At 37.7% G+C, this 16,018-nt stretch overlaps 1 protein-coding gene across 1 annotated transcript in view; it reads left to right on the plus strand.

The window, feature by feature from the left end:
• The first annotated feature begins 312 nt into the window (after positions 1–312).
• AGTR1 (angiotensin II receptor type 1) overlaps positions 313–16,018 on the plus strand; it is a 42,548-nt gene continuing 26,842 nt past the window's right edge. The window contains exons 1-2 of the mRNA XM_006202784.4: positions 313–553; positions 9,634–9,718. The gene's annotated coding sequence lies outside the window, so the exon portion shown is untranslated. The remainder of the gene's footprint in view (positions 554–9,633; positions 9,719–16,018) is intronic.

Consider the following 16,018-nt stretch of genomic DNA (forward strand, 5'->3'; position numbering starts at 1 on the left):
CTTAAAAGTTTTACAAGTTGGATAAAAAAAAAAAAAGGAAAATCAGTCTAGGTGTGAACGGCTGCTCCTGCATCCCCAGCCCTGCTCCGTTTCTCCACTCCCTCCCTCGATGCCGGGTTCAGGGGCCAGGTGCGCGTAGATCTAATAAATGACACTGGGATGACAGTGGCATCATCCCACTTCCGCCAGCATCTGGAGAGAAAAGGGGGTTGGGCCAAGAGGGTCTCCCGGGCGGGGCAGAGGAGGAGGGAGTGCTAAACAGCCTCGCCCCTGGAACCCATGAAGCAGCAACGCCCCTCGCTATAAATTTGAAGCTGCTTCACAGAGGATGATTCCTGCGCCTGTCAGCCAAGCGTCCCAGGCAGTGGGGGACAGAGCGTCTCGGAGGACGCTCGACTAGCAGTTCAGCGGCCGGGAGGCGGCGATCCATGGGGAGGAGCCCGAGCGGACCCCGGGAGTGAGGGCGCACAGCCGGAACGCGGAGGCGGCGCGCCCACGCCCCGAACCAGCGCCGCCAGCTCTGTCCGCCGTGGGCGCAGCATCCCGGGTGCGGGTGAGTTGGCGCGGACTGGCCGCCAGGCTCGGGGTTTGGGGACAGGGGTGGTCACTTTCAGGCCAAAGTGTCAACTGGGGGTGCTGTGCCGGGAGGATCCCGGGAACGAAGGCGCGAGAGAGTTATTTCCAGTCGGCGCCCACCCCGACCCGAAGCTGACCGCCCTTACCCAAATCTGATGAAGGGCATCTGTGTTGGGAAGAAACGGTTTGAGTTTGTTTGCTGCCTGCTCCCGAAATTTCATTCCGATTTGATCAAATTCTATCGAGCTCAAGCAAGAAATCTGCAGAAATGGGATGCAACCAAGTAAACTTTCTTTCCGAGGCTTCTAGTTAACTCTTGTCTTTTAACAGTAACCTGAGTGTACGACTCCGCAGGGCGTCCATTTAAAAGCTGTGCCACTTCTAAAGTGAAGTTAAGAGTGTCCCCACACTGTTTCCCTGGCCATGCACCAGCACGGCTCACCTCCCCGACACCCCTCCCTGCAAACCATATCGGTGGGTTCTCCGACGCCGCCCCCCACGTAGGGCAAAGTCTCCACCTAGGTAAAGTGCTGTTTGACTCATCTAAATGGGGACGGGAAAAACCTGGGCTTCTCCACACCCCAATCCCCATAACCTTGTCCAGCGCACTTTTGTAACTGAGAGATTTTAGGAGCTATTTTGCTTCCAACAGAGCCTGTTGCTGGCCCCTTCCCTTCATCCACTCCTCTACCTAGCACCCCATTCTCCAAGTCTCTTAAAGTCCGGCCAAGCATCTCCACAGTGCCAGATGCTTCGTCTCCAGAAGGCCTCAGCAAGTCTTTCCCAAAGCATCTCCTGCCCTGTCTTCGGGCAGCCATTAGAGACCTGGCTAACGAACCCACCTAGGGCCTCTTTAATCTTTGCTGATGGCCTCATTAAGAATCAAACACTCAGGAGTGGCCCTCTGGAGCCGTCTCTTCCTGGTCAGTTTGGGTGCTCACTTTCCCCTGGGATGACATTTGCAACTTGGCTACATTTACTTCTAGTGTCATTCCAAGAAGAGAATGTAACAGTGAGGGAGGCAGGAAATCTGGCACCCTGCTGCTCTGTTCTATAACTTTTTTTTTTAGCAATTTATATCTCCTAAAGGTGCCTCACCCCCAACGTGATTCTCTTGATAGTTGCCACACAAGGATCCTGGGTCCTCAGATGTATTCCCTTTAGCATAAGCTGTAATGCCTTTATAAGTCTTCTCTAAAACAGAAACTACTGGTTTTCCTTGTACCCTGCAGTGTTTCCCTGGCTCTCAAGGCCCCACGTAGATAATCTCTCCTCAGGCTGTGGTGGATTCCACAACCCTTCTGGAAGATAGTGCAGGGGCAGGGAAGCACAGGGCGCTGGGAATGGAGACTCTTACTTATCTGGCCATGTGCTGTTAGAGTTATTTCACAACTCTGAACCTCAAGTCCCTGCCTGTAAGTTTCCCTCCAATGACAGAATTCCTTGATTCCTTTTGTTGCCTAGTTATTGCTTAAAAAATAAAAGTTTAAAATAACTACCCTGTTAGCCCATCTCTGGGGCCCTCAAAACTGTCTAAATAGCTCTGCCGGTAAATTTTCTGCCCTGGAAAATCATTAGGTCCAAGTGTCCCTCCGCAAATCACAACTGGCTCTTCCTACAACCTGGTTTAAGGCTCAGGGAGTGGCCCCAGTTGCAAGGTCTCAACATTTGCTGAAGTTTCATGATTTTTAGTGTCAAGTCTGTTATCTACTCTGTTTTCTCCTTTTTATTTGCTGACTTCGTTGTTCTTTGTGCCCATCATGAGGCCTTGATTTCTAGCTCAGTTCTTCTTCAACCTTAAACTGAATCAGCTCAGAAGAAAACTGATTTTCTTCCAAGGATGCCAAAGGAAGGGAAAGTTTATCTTCCTTGAGATTTATAAAGGGTCCTTCAGCCACTGTTGCTTCGGCAATGCTCTGCATCCCAGGAGCTCCGAGCTTAAATCTTTCCCCTCTCTCTCTTACTCTGCTCCAGTATTCAAACTGATTTTGTGGATTGTTCACGTTTCTTACTTTTTTTGCCTTTTCCTTTTCCCAGTTTGGGTCAGAGTTGTGTGTGTATGAGTGTACATAATTTGGGGGGTTTTGCTGCTGCTGCTGCTGCTGCTGCTGCTGCTGCTGCTGCTGCTGCTGCTGCTGCTGCTGATTACTGTTTTTGTTGTTACTATGACTAGTTGTTTGCCCTACACTAGAGGGAGAACAATGAAAGAAAATTCAATCTGTTGCTTATCTAAAGCCCAGGTAAATACTTCGGTGAGAAGGAGTTAAGATGCGTGATGCGTGTCTCCTGTAGTTTTATCTGTGCTGTCACACAATCTTTTACAAGCAGATGACAGTTGCTGTGTTTTGCTTTCAAATTTGTTACAGGGACCAAGATCAAGTCCCATCACACTTAGAGATTTTGGCTGCCAGACGCAGGCACCTGGTCTTTAGCTCCAAGCTCGCTAGTTTCCCTAGTCCTTTTCCCGCTCAGTCATGACTGGGCAAAGCCAGAGAGCCTCCCAAACAAGAATTTTACTTAGAAGTTTGAAGTAAATCCAAGTGTTGTGAAAATTAAAAAGCTGTTTTGAAGACACACTGTAGCAATAAACAAATATACAGCCAGAGCAACAAAATATGACAAAGTAGACAAGTCTGGGTTATAAACACTTCTCCCATGTTATCTAGCAAATTGGAAAAATCAGCTTTTAACCTATCACCATTGGAAAGTACTATTATTTTTCTTCAAAATGGTTATAAAATTTGTGTTTCAAAATTGCCTAAATCATTGGATTACATGGTTTGTGTTTATTTTCACATAGGTGCTTATTAAAACAGTATATTAAAGCTCCCATAAGCAAAAGTAAATTCTGTTCCATTTCCAGCCTAAATTTAGCTATCACTTTACATTTTCTGTTTCATTCACATAACAGAGATTTTATTTACTAAAAATCAACTTTTCAGTGGCTTATTATATAAAGCCATCTTAAATCAGGGAGTATCTATGGGGATTTAAGGTAAGATTCAACTGATTTGGCAAATGACTACCATTATCCTATTAAAGCTCTAAAATACACCTAAAACAAATCACAGCAAAAAAATAAAATAAAATAAAGAGCTATAAATTTGCCAAATGCTGTGTTAGTTGATGGTTACTTTAATGACAAATTTGACAATTAGAATAAAGTGTATACTTAGAACAATCATAAAAATGACAAGTGAATCCTGCTATTAGCTGTGGTTGTATTAACATTCAAAGTTTTTCTAATTTTGATTCTTTCTCTTCATAGCAGATGATCACAGGGGAAAAAATTCCCTTTAATATGAAAACCAAAAGTTCTTCAAACTGTTTTACTAATAAAGAATTCACTATATATTGTAAATGCTGTATGGCTGCTTTATATTACGTTATTTTTATAGCTTAGTTTAGAAGAGTTTGTTTTTATTTATTTGGCTCCTAAACAGATGTATCATCTAAATGTCTTAAGTAAAAATAAATGTCTAGACTCTGCCAGTTACTGTTTGATTTTCCTTCCTATAACTAGGAATATTTTAAATTGTCTGGCTGATCTCACATTTAATTACTTTTCCAACACAAATTGGAAAATGAGTAAGAAATTGATATGCTTCATTTTTTTCAGAATCCCATTGTGCCTTCATATTCCAAGTCCCAATTCTAGACGTCCTTAACATTTTAAATCACAGAATTAATAATCATTCATTGGGTCAGCTTTTGTGTGATTTCTTATTCATTTTATACACATATAAGCTGCTTTGTTCTTCATCAAATAATGTTAAAATCTTATTTAGATAAGTGAATTAAAGTATTTTGACTAGTTAACTTCACAGTAAGAATACTGGAGAATACACATTCGGTTGTGTACTTTTAAAGAGAGTTTATGATTGCTAATTTGCTCTCTAAGTTTTCTTTAGCTATTTTCCATTTTATATTAATCAAAGCTCCTCTTATCTACCTTGGGAAATGAAGGGTTATATCTATGAAATACATCAACAATAGCAGAAGATATTTACAGAGAAAATATAATGGATCGGAGTGATATCAGGCCCTGAGGATATACCAAAGTATAAAAATGGTCTTTGCCCTAGAGAGGTGTTGGTCAAGCTAAGTACATATTTAGACACGGGTCTCTTTAATCATCTCAATGCCACTGGGCTGGGCAGCCATTTAAAAACAATCCTCCTACCTTTCAGACCAAGGGGAAATGTTGAATGTGGTTACACTGATTCTGGCCACTTCCATAATAACCACCACAATCTTCCCCTCCCCATGGCGTTGTAACTTCTTTGATAGTATGCACTACATCCAATTCCATCCTTGTATTCTATTACTAAATGCTCTACAAGTCCCTTTTTGCCTGTTTGTTTTTGGTTAAAGCTATGGAAAATATTAAATACATTTTCAGATGCTTATATTGTAGAAGAGAAATGTTAGAGCGAAACCATTTCCTATTACACACAATAAAATGACTTAAAATCGATACTTTAGTCTTACTTAATGGGGAACTAAGTATTAATACCATTTTTTAGTCTAAAGTTGTAATGGCAAGGGGAAGGTAAGAAAAAGAGAAATGAAAAAGAATAAAAGGTTGAAATACCAAATCAGTGGTTCTTCGGGCTTTAGGAAGCAGGTAAGGCAAGCGTATGACAATCACCTGGGGAGCAGTTTTAAATCTGTACATATTGTCGGCATCTTCCTTTTCCCTCCTTTCCCCATTTCTGCCTATTGAGAATGACCATATCTATTACAAATTAGAAACAACCATCCACAATTACTTCGGGTGTCAAGGCCCACAGGCCAGCATCACGGGCATCACCTGGGAGCTTATCAGAATCGCAGAACCTCAGACCCTACCCAAGCCGTTGAATTAGAATCTGCATTTTAACCAGATCCCCATGTGACTCAAATGCACATTGAAGCTAGAGACACATGAGTGAACACTACCTCTGGCTTGTTCAGAATGATTCCCTAGAGGTTATTTTCTTGGCTTTTTAATAAACTAACATTTTTAATAAAGCTAACATTTATTGAGCACATACAATATGCCAAACAATGTTCAGCCTTTAAATATTGTGTTTTATTTAATCCTCACAACATCTCTATGTAATGGCCACTGCTTTACCCCCATGTTATAGACCAGGATACTGAGTGATAACAAGATAAGTAGCTTATCAAAATGTGGTAACTGGTAGAATCAAGATTTAAACACAAATTTCTGATTCCTGTGCTCTGAGCTGCCACCCACACTGTCTGTTCCACACCAGGCTGCCTGCTTTTGAAGGCCAATTATTTGAGAATTTATTTAAAGTTACAATTGGAAATCAAGTTCTACTTCCCTCATAGAAAAAACAAGATCTATTCCATTTTGGTTATAATGTTTGCCTGTCATCTTACCTTTAACTGCAATAATGAAGAACTCTAGAAATTCCTTCTTTAATTGGGAAATAAATACAGGAACTAAGACAGCCCATTATTTAAAACTTAAGATTTGATATCTCATCATCATTTTTCCCATCATTATTTGAAATTTACTTTTTTAAACTTTTAGTGTTCTGATGAACTTTTTTTTAAAAAAACTTCTGTCTTGAATTGAACAAGCCATTTCCTACATACATAAACTGTTCTGCATTCCAACTTAAATTATGTATCACTGTTTCCGCTTTTAATATAAACACTTTTTATCTATAAGCATGGTTTACAAAACTTTAGTTGAATAGGGTTACTAACCAGTCAGTCTGCAAGCAAGGGTGATTTATTTTAAGCCAGTGACTCCCCAAATGATTCAGTCTCTGAAAGATTTCTCCCAGTGTATACAGATTCTCTGAGAGCTGTCAGGAGGATCTGGTCAAATGTCTGTTGTTTTGACAGGGGCTTACTGATGTTGGTCAAAAGACTGAGGTGAGTCTAGGTTCCTTCTGATCATGTTTGAGAGGAGAGGTGTGTCAACGGTAGTGAGCAGCCACGATTTTCTCCGTCATAAAAGGATATCCTTGGGAGACAGATTTTTACCAACTGCTTAGATCTAGAACTTTCGGCAGCACTAATAGTACACTGTCTAACTTGTAAGTCATGGCTTAGGGCAAAAATCAACCCAGAGATGCCATAAAGCCAAGTAGTGAGAGCTTAGAGGGAAATTCGTGCCCAGGAGACATCCTGCACATAGCAGGCAGAATGTCCTAGTGCTAATAAATCATAAAGTACCGATGATCCTCTTAGGATTCTTTACAGTCCTGATGGTCTCACTAAACCTAAATATTTGTGACTGTAGCTGAATTTAATCTGTATCAGGTTTTTTCCTAAATAAATTTTTAAAAATCTCACAGCATTTCTTCTAGTAAACTTCATACATTTACAATTTTATCTTACATATTATTTTCTTCACTTTTTGATCCAAACTTTTCTTGCTATACAATTCAAATGCATCTTACATGCTTCTAAATCTACATGGTGTGTCCCTAGAACAGGAATGTCCCACTGACCCAGCTTTAATAATCTAATTCTCTTTCCATTCAAATGATGTCACTTCACATAAAACATACTGTATCATGATGTCTTCCAGCACTTGACCTTCACACAGTTAATTGCTGCCACTTTATCAGGAATGGAAAAGAATCTGACGTGATTCCTACGTAATGATTTCCTGAATGTATTCTAGCATTTGATAGAATGGATTTTTGAAAGAAATACAAATCTATTCTTTTAAACTCCCACTAGGTTAAGCGGTATGATAGAATATTATATAGTCATCATATATTTATATATAAGTAGATTTTAAAATATTTAATAACAAGGAAAGGTAATCATAAGTAAATATAAAGATGTATAAAACATAAATCAGGTGTGAGCCTGTGTGTGCATGTGTGCGTGCATGTGTATATGTGTGTGTGCATGCGTGTGTGCATTTGTGTGCATGTGTGCATGTGTGTGTGCGTGTGTGTGGCAGATTCTTGTCAAGGTTCCATTAAGGTCTTACTTGGGTCATTGGTATTCTAACAAAAATAGTTGTATTAGCACTGTTTTGTGAGTAAAATTACTGATATATTTTTTAAATGCCTGTATATTTGTGGAACAGATAAGGAACGCTAGGAAAAATATGTAACAAATCTTAAAAGCTTTTGAGGATTATTAAGATCAAGGTTAAGATCAAAGGTGACTTTTATCTTACCCCCACCTTTTTTTCTTTTGCATGTGCTTTCAAATTTTCCTATAATGAACCTCTATTGTATTTCATACTTTCTGTTTGTCTTGGAATTTATTTTACTTTCCTTCTAACTCACTCTAGATTTCAGATCTTAGAAAACCACTATTAACCCTCTAGAGAATATTGGTAAATCTGACCCTGTCTCTATTTCTTTTCCCCAATGTATAGTAGAGTCCACAGATTTTACACCATAGTGGTATTTTATAGTAAAAAAAAATCATCTAATGGGAATTTTTTTGCTATAACAAAAAAAAAACAAGAAATAGGGATAAAAATAGGTCCTTCTAATGCCAAAATTCTCCCGTATCACTATGTGATAGTGAAGTTGGTATACACTGTTGTTAAAAAAAAGTAACCTATACACAGTCTTCTTGAGTAAGTCTTTAACTTTAAAAAAAAATTCTTACTTAAAAAAATCTCCAAATCCATAATGAAAAATATTGATGAATTTGGCTACATAAAAAAATTTAAATGGCTGTATTGTAAAAAGCATCATAAAGTCAAAGATAAACAGGAACTTGGGAAAGCTATTTGCCACACATCACATGTAAAATGCCGATTTCTTTAATATAATACGAGCTCTTTAAAATGAGAAACAGTGAACAACCCAATGGAAAATTGAGCAAAGGCCACGACTGGGCAAACTAATAGAAAAATAACCACAAAAAATAAGAAAACAAAAAGAATCTCAACCTCATTCATAACTAAAGAAATGCAAATCAAAACAAAAATGTACTTTTCACTTATCAGACTTAGGAAAACATTTAAGGTTTGCTACAAGCCAGATTTTTGGTATTATAAATTCATGTCATCTTTATAGAGGACAGTTTGTACATATCTTTCAAAAACTTAGAATGTATAAACAATTTGCATCAACAATTATGTTTGGAACTTTTTCTACTGATATAATCATGTAAGTACAAAATATGATCATTGGGGCTTTTTTTAAGCATCCAAAATGGGAAACTGAAAAAAAAAAAAAAGCCCTGGGGCTGGTTAAATATCATATTTCAGTGCAACGAATGGGATACCAAATAGCTATCAAAACGGAAGAGATAGCTTTATGTATTGTGATGTAGAAAGTTCTGCTAGCCATGTTATCAAGTTTAAAAAACACACAGACTATATGGTGTATAAAATTTTAAAACATGGATATACACCTTTATATGCATGTGTATACATTTTTTAAAGTCCTAGAAAGGTACATAGCAAACTATTAGTAGTAAGTATCTCTGAGAAGTGGATCAGGAGAGGCAAGTAGTGAGGGTTAAAAGATGTGTACTATTTTTTTCCTGGGTCTTTTATTTTTATTTTTATTTTTCAGGAGGTACTTTTATTTTATACTTTTCTGTAACGACATTTACACCACATGCATGTATTACTTCTATGAAAAATTAAAACATAAAAATTTTTTAAAGATTTGTTTTAAATTGTGATACAATAATACTTACATAAACTTTATATTAAAAAGAATCGCGTATCAAAGTTTTACTGTAGATTCACAAAAAAATATAATCTAATATTTCTTATATTTAGTAGTTATCTCTACAGAAATGCCTTAGAGGATTATGCTATTTTTTACCCCAAAAGATCCTTTTTTCTCCTTCTCTGGTGTTCATCTACAAGGGTCGAGGGACGATGTTGACTATAAGCAGGAGGAGGACGAGATCCCATGACAGACAGCCACTTAGTAGAGCCTAACTCTATATAAGGAAAAATATGTTCTTGATGTGGCCCAGATGGCTTCATTCCCTTTAAAAACATTCTTAAGATGTAGTGTTAATGCTTATTCTGTAAATTAGAAAATAAAAGTCTGACCATATTCAGTGAATCATTTTAATCTTTTTTTTTCTTTCCAGATTTGATACATGATAAATTGGTCTAAAATGGCTGAGTTTTTATCTGAATAAGTCATTGACTCCATCCCAGAAGGTCTGCATCCAGGTAAATGTTCTACACGTGTAACATCGTATCTGTCCGCAATTTTCTCTAACATGTCAACAGTGAAGATGGCACAAGAAGCCACACAGGCCTTTGTTACGTGACAAACAGAAGCAGCAGAAAAGAATGAAATTTCAATCTTAACTCATCCCTTCTAATATGCAGGTTAAAAACATATATATTTGTCTGAATTTAAATGTAAAGTGTCAGAATTACCAAGATATTCATGTAGTGATGATAAACCATGTGAGAGATTTGCAACCCCTTGGCAAAGATCTCCTTGTGGTCAGAGGTGATGTCTCTGAGCAGCACTTTCCATACTATGTAGGGCTTTAGGAGGGTCAGGAGGGAGATGACCGTGCTCTCTCCCCAGCCACCAAATGGGGGACTTGAGTTCTGCAATGCCCCAGCACTCAGTTCTAGATGCACAGGTCTAAAGACTATGAACCTTAAAACTTTACCTGAAAACCCAAATGTCTGAGTCTCATTCTTACAAACGTCTCCCTTACTCCAATAAGATATAGGGGAAGGGGCTCTGGAGTTGGATGCAGAGGTACCCTTTCATTCCCATGCAGCTTAGCCCACTGGTAGGCATGAGTTCCATGGAGTCACACAGCAGGGCACTTCACTCAAAACCTGAGAGAGCAGCCGGGGATGCTCTCTGTCAGTCCACCTCCTGCCACATGGGCCCGTAGGATAGCTTTCATAAAGAGACTCAGCTAGCAGGATTTTTTTCTCCTGAAGTAAACTCAGCTCAAAGAACAAGCCCTCAGCTTCCCAGATTAACAGGGGAGACACTCCCTAGTTCCTCCAAGGAGAATGAAGAGTAGCTTGTCCCCTTCTGAATATGTTGAGGTAGATAAGATCAGTGGTGGTGGGCAGACATATGTTAGAGGTGACTGGTCTTTTTGATTGGCAGGTAAGAAACACTTGCTGGAAGGCACTCCACAGTGGTATTAGGAAACTATTTAGGACTGCTTTAATCTTGGAGACAGAAATAGTAACATTCTACAGAGCTGTGCCACTGGAAATCCTTAGGGTTTTTTTTGTGAGGTATAGTTAAACTTAGGAAGCTGGGCTGCGCGTGTTTTCAGAAAAAATCCAGCTCTGGAAAAAGTACATTAAAAATATGTCCTAGTTAGGAAGACACTAAGACTGGAAGCTTTATTTTACATCCTAAGAGTGCTGAACAGAAGGAGCTCTTTGTCTGTAATACCCCATCAGCCTCAGAGCAGAAGAACCGGGACAGTAATGTTGGGGGAGATGGGGGCTCCTGCCGGCAATAATTCTTCGACCAGCCTCTCCTCCCCTGTATTTTGGAAGCCCCTCGGTTTCTGATAACATCACACATTTGCAGCAAAACTTTCCAAACAATGATGACATTTTGCTTACAAATAAGAAAATACTGAAAAAAATTCTGTAAAATTTTAAACTTTTTCAAACCTTCAGGTTTCAGACGAATAAGCAAAACATGCTTAATTCTAAGAAGTCAGCTTTTGTTAAAGAACTGATGCCATGCCAATTCTGCCACTAACTAGCAACACTGCCCTTGATTTCCTGTGGAAGCATCTCTGAGGCCCCATCCCAGTCCATGGTCACTGTACTGAAATACAGAAAGTGTTTTCGGAAGGGCCTTCTGAACTTTGTATTGTCACTGTGAAACTTCCACCAACTTACAACTACAGAACTTTGATCTCTTATTGATTGAAACCAGTAACATGTAAACAGCATTTCAGAGCTTGTTTTATAGAACCAAAAATATTTAGGTTGAAATCTACTTATGAAAATTGGAAAAACCCGGTTAGGACACGTAAAAGAATAAAATCATATTCAGTGGCTTAAAATCTACAGACCTGCACTGTTCAATATGGTAGCCATTTGCCCCATGTGGCTATTTAAATTAATTATAATAAGTGAAATTAAAAATTCAGTTCTTCAGGTGTACTAGCCACATTTCAAGTTCTCAATAGACACATGTAGTCAGTGGCTACTGTATTGAATGGCACAGATATAGAACATTTCTTTCATTACAGAAAGTTCTGTTAGACAGTACTATTATACACAAATTATTAATAATGCAGTGGACTTCATTGCTACTTGGTAAGAAAGTTTTGTGCTCTTTTACACTTATTTGGAAATTTTAAACTCTAATTTTCTCCATTGGAGGTTATCTGGTATACAATTCTCACAGGTCCCTTTTTCTTTTTCCTATTTATTTGCATAGCAAAATGTGTGGAATTAACTATTTTAAATATTTATTTAAATATTTTATGTACTCTTCTAAAGTCAGAGGTTTTTATTTTCTTAAAAATTGTGAAAAGTGGTACACAGCTATGTTGAGCTAATATGTGGCTGTTGGCTTTTTTACCTAAATCACTGACATGTCTAAGTAAGCAAAACAAGAAAAGATGTCAGGTAATTTCTAAAGTCCAATATTTTTTCTTTATCCTTTATATTCTGTGAGATTTTATTTTTCCTACAATGATAGGTATGTCTCAGTTGTATATTTAACTAAAGCTGACTTACATTTTTTAAGCAATTGGAAAGCCAAGCAAAATATATATTGGACCATTTATTTCTTTTTTCTTTTTTATGGAAATAAGTAATATATTAATAGTCTCCATTTTGATTTCAAAATTATATATATATATATATATATATATATATATATCAGATAACAATAGTTTGTTTATAATTTTTAATTATTATAATCACCCTTTTTATAGTGTATTCTTAAACTTGTTGGTCACCATTTTCCTCCTAACATGATCCTACTCTTTAACATCAGTCTCAATTACTTTCCAGTCACTTATACTTAGTAGTTCAATTAAATTTGGTTCCTGGACTAATGGCTGTATGTTACACAAGCCAAAAATTTTTTTTTTTAATTTTGTCTTTGAGTCACTGAAGCATCAAGGTTTGGAAACAGCTATATAAATAGCTGTGAAAAAGGCATATAAATATCCAGCCAATATTCCCTTCACACATTTAATAGTATCATTTTTCAGTGAAAGCATAAATAATAGAAGTTTGGACTCAGTTTAGAATTGTTAAATATGAATCTCAGAGTTTCACCAATGGAAAAAAGGCAAAGTAAAGGTTAGCCATTTGTGGAAAAAAAAATAGCTTTCTTTATAGAATAAAGAATCTATTCCAAATAATCTGTTATTCATACAGTTTATCTACAGTAACATTGTTCCTATGTTTAAATAATATAGCTAGATATGTTTATCTTACAACCATATAAGAGATTCTAATTTAAACTGGATTACGATTAATATTTTCAAAAATGAAAAGACTCAGAGAATTAGTCTCTAAATTTAGCAGTTCGGTATTGCTCACAGGAAGAACTTTTCACTAGCACCAAAAGTGCTGTTATCCTCTCCCTTCAACTAGCTAGTCATTCCTTTTAAGGTTCTTAAGAAGAGTTAGATATATAGGAGTGATTTTTTTAAATTCAAGAAAGATCTAGGGTATCTCAGGAATGTAACAGTACAGTGCAGACCTGACAGAAGGTAACCCATTATCTGGAACTAGGTCTTTGGCACCTTTCCAGAATTTAAACAAAATACTGGTCTCGCTCAGGGTGTCCCTGGGACAACAGGAACAAGCTCATACTGCAAGTCCAAAATCCAGTCAAGAGCAGCCTTCCTCCTCTTATCCAGGCAAAACCAAAATATTTCCGCACACATCAGAGGCCACCATAAAAAAGTAAACAAAGCTACTGTAGATAAAGCCAAGGCAGTGGGTAAAGGCTGTCTTTTGGCCTAGAGTCTGACCCTCGGCTTCTCGGTGATGCTCCAGGCCAAACAGGAAGAACAAGATGGGTATTTTGCTGCCTTTTGGTCTGTCCAGTGAAGTCAGTGTACAGATCAAGAGGATAAAACAACTGTCTCCCTTAACAATACAAAGCAGAAAATCCAACCTCTTTGGCAGTGTGAAAGCAATGCAAATTCAAGTCACTGATGACAGAAGCTTCTTGTGTGATACATAAGATTATTCTATAATCTAATGGCCCAGCCATATTTAACCCAACTCTGAACTTTTAATGAATGCTCATCTTTGTTTTAATGAATGCTCATCTTCATTTTACATAGAACATATTCATCTATACCCAACTGAACAAACAGAGGATGATGGAAATGGCCCTGTAAGAAGTATTGGCCCACAGTGCATCTTCTAGGTCTGGGGCAGCTGAAGTAGCAGAGGCTCCCCCTGGATTTCTGCTAGAATTTAGGTTTAATTACATGGATGCATTAGACACACAGCCTCTGAATTAAAGGGTGAGAAATACAACATGTACCAATTAAGTGAAGGAAAATTTACATTATGAATAAAGTAATAAATGTCAATAAATTTAAAAATTGATTTTAGCTTCCTTTATATGACAAATGTAACAGACCTAATTTGACATCTTAAAATGAGATCTACATGTAACCTATTTTGTGATTTTTATCTTCTCAGGAGGGTGTTTTTATATCTTTAACTTTCATATTTAATCTTTTTTTTTCAGTTTCTATGGTGTCACCATCCATCAACCCATATTGGTTGAATATATACATACACACATACACATACACACACACACACACACACACACAAAGATCCCAAGAGAAAGTAATGCTGCAGTCCTCCTCAGCAATTCATTCTAACAATTAAAAACCCTTAAGCTAAATAGAATAATTCATTTCACAGGAAACTTTTATTCAATATGCATAATTAGTTTTAGTTAACTTTATTAATGAAATGTCGCAAATCAATTAGGTTTGCAATAATCAGATGCTGAGGACCCAAGAGGGGCAATTTCCCTCACAAGACGGGAAGGTGGTATACAATTTAGCTGAGAAGCAAATGTAATTAGATTTGATCAGTTGAGTATTCCTGTCCTTATGTGGCGTTAGGCACATACCCAAGCCTGAGTATATAGTTGGAAAGAGGTAGAAAAAACAATGTGACTTAGAAAATTTCTTCATGGTCCTATTGGACACAAACTGACAGACAAAGTGGGCCTTTGAAACCACAGGTAAACAGATTTTTTTTTTTCAGATAGGGCTATGTTTAAATTTCTTTTTCAAGTCTGAATGCCTTTAAGTAGAATAGTATATGAACTCAACTATTTGTCACAGACCCCACTATTCCTTAATGCCTTATAACAGGTATTTCACACATTTATTTAACTGCCTAAACCCTGATGGCATTTCATTTTGCAGCTGTTGTGACCTAGAAGTTTATTACTGAATGAGTGTGAGGTAACCCTAAAGTTTCTTTCTCTGACTGTAAAATAGGAATATCAAAGAAATGTCATGACAGTAAAAATTCTTCTGAATGAAAATTCCTATTTAGGGCTCCAGTTTGCAACAGATTCTGCTGTTATTCATTCAATAAGTATCTGTGTTGGACACCTACATGCCACTCACTATTCTTAGCATTAAGGACAAAGTGGGAGCAAAGCAGACAAAAATCTCTGCCCTCATAGGACTTATATCCTAGTGCATGTAGTCAGAAAAACAAGTAAAGTATATAGTATGTTGGATGGCATGAAGAATGGAAATAAGAGTGTGGTGAAGAATGGAAATAAGAGTGTGGAAGCAGTGACGGAGAAGGGTGCAGTTTTTAAAGGGTGCTTAGGGAAAGCCTTCGCAGTAAGAAGAAAGGAACTATGTGGACATCTGGATGATTGCTCTGCGGAGAGGGCAGAGCAAATGCAAAGGCCCTGGGGCAGTACTATGCTGGCGTATTCAAGACACAGCAAACAGGCCAGGATCCAGAAAGCAAGTTTTGAAGAGTATAAACTGACAGGCAGACTAGAGATGTATTTAGAATGGATGCTAGAAGAGGAAAATAAATGGGACTTTTTTAACTTAAATGGTTTAAAGACTTAAAATGCTTTGAAATGTAGTGAAATGTTTTCACAAGAGAGATTTTTAAAGAAGTTAGGTCCATGATTCAATCCCCAGTGGTTGGTCTGGTAGCCATCGTAGTTGGCGGCTATGACTAGAACTCTAATCATTAAAAACCTGCATTTGATGTCAGTTCCTCCTGGACACCCAACGGATTTCTTTGGTGTCTTTGGTACATTTCAAAAACACTTTGCCTATCACTGACCTGTAATCCCATGTCTCTGGACCTGAAAATAAAACTCCTTATGGTGGAGAGTTAGTGGTGCATGACATTGCCTTTAGATTAGTTTTTAGTGAAAGCTTTGCCTTCTTACATAAATATACCAATGAACTTAACATTTCCTAGGGATACCACTGAATGCAAAATGATTTCATGTTCTGGTTATTCCATTTAAATTATTTT

The sequence above is a fragment of the Vicugna pacos genome, chromosome 1, assembly GCF_048564905.1.
Source record: "Vicugna pacos chromosome 1, VicPac4, whole genome shotgun sequence".
Taxonomy (NCBI): domain Eukaryota; kingdom Metazoa; phylum Chordata; class Mammalia; order Artiodactyla; family Camelidae; genus Vicugna; species Vicugna pacos.